Below are 1,858 nucleotides of genomic sequence, written 5' to 3' on the forward strand. Positions count from 1 at the left end.
ATCAACTCTAATTAAATATCTACATCCAACAATGAAACCTTCAATGCATTCTTTGAAGCTAACAAAGAATCGCTTGAATGCATTTCTTTTGCTCTTACACATATATGTAATGTGAGAGGTAGGATTCCTGTTTATTAACTCTGACCTCGGCATAGGCACCCACATATAGTTATCGTCGACATAGCCAAACATTACATCTCTTGCTTACTCTCTTAATAGCCAAATTTTCTTATATGGCAATGATAATCCATAAGTTGTCTCCAAGTTATTGCTAATATCTTTTGGCTTGATATCAGGATTTTTCTTTACAATGTCCTTGATTTTATGAGCTACCCAACTAGTAGTAGCTTGCTTGTTTCCCGCTCTATTGACCCTAGGGCATAAATGAGGTGGAAATATTTTTCTAACTTCGAAGGAGTGCCCATCATGAGACAATGAGGCACATACTCTCCATGAATAACCTTTGTATGTGCAAGTAACAATGACTCTGGATTTGTCACTAGCCTTTATCGTTATAACATAATTCTTTAAAATTGCATTAGACCTAACTGATGGAAACATCAGAGCATGGAAATTATATCAGAGGCGTGGCCGTCGATCTACGACCACAATCGAGTCTATGTATTTTTGAGTCATTTCATATATTTGTTTTCTTTTATTATGTTATGTAGCTTTTATTATTTATGTATATTTGTTTTCGCGTTTTACCCTTTTCTTAAGGAAGGTCATATGTTAGCCTTAGGGATATTGTCATCCTTTTATTTTTTTTGAGTCTTTTGTACAAGGCTATTTATAGCCCTTATGTTCTTCTTCTAAAGCTAATGAATGATTAATTGATAAAATTTCTTCTCTTTGTTTGAGTTCTCATGAGAGCTTGAGAGATTGGAGTGAGGTCCCTTGGAGAGAGAATTTTGGATCACCCACCAACCTTGGAGATGGCCGGGTTCATGGTTCTTCTTCTTTATCTATCTTTTTTTTCCTTCGTCACCAAGCCGCCGACCTTAAAGTCCATACCACCCCAATAAGCCGCCGACCCCATACAACTCCCACTTGCCATCGGGTAACTTCAACTCCATCTCCACCTCATCCGTCGAATCACAACCATATCACCACCCCACCAAAATTTTCCCCTCACCCATTAAAATGCCGGCCTCATCTCCCTCCACCTCCCTCCAAAATTCAAATCTTTACTTGAATATTTGCCATAAATGTATACTCTTAATTTGGGAAGACTTAATTTCAAATTTTAAAGCAATTTGAATTTGAAAATTTCTTTCCTAATTTAAGAAATCTATTTTAGGAAAGTTTCTAAATTAAAGCTTATTTGAATTTCAAATTCATTTGAATTCAATTAAAGCCTTTCCTAATTCCTACACCCAAATTAAGAAACCCTCAATCCCTCCCATTAATTCCCCCCAAGACCATCAATGCCGCCGGCCCCTATAAAGTTGGATTAGGAATTCTTTCCTAAAACCCAATTCTCCACTTTGGAAACAATTCCAAATCTCATGCTCCCTCCTTGGCTGAAATTTCTAAAGCCTATAACTCCTAATTAATTTCCAAAACCTAACATTAGATTTTGGAAACAAATCCCTCATCCCCACCTCTCCCTCTTCTTTAATTATTCCCAAATATAGGGATTAATTAGAGCATTGTTTGGAAACCTTTCCTGTCCTCCCAAATCAAACCAAATTAAATCCCTCTTCCTTCTCCTTTGGCCGACCACCCTCCTCCATCCCCTCCACCTCAAATGTGAGAGAAACTTCTTTCTCTCTCGTGAGGGTTCAAGGGTTGGCATTGATCTTCAACTACACAACCTTCTTCTAAAGCCAATGAATGGCCGATCCGGAGCTTGACT

The sequence above is a fragment of the Dendrobium catenatum genome, unplaced genomic scaffold (genome assembly GCF_001605985.2).
Source record: "Dendrobium catenatum unplaced genomic scaffold, ASM160598v2 fragScaff_scaffold_387, whole genome shotgun sequence".
NCBI lineage: Eukaryota > Viridiplantae > Streptophyta > Magnoliopsida > Asparagales > Orchidaceae > Dendrobium > Dendrobium catenatum.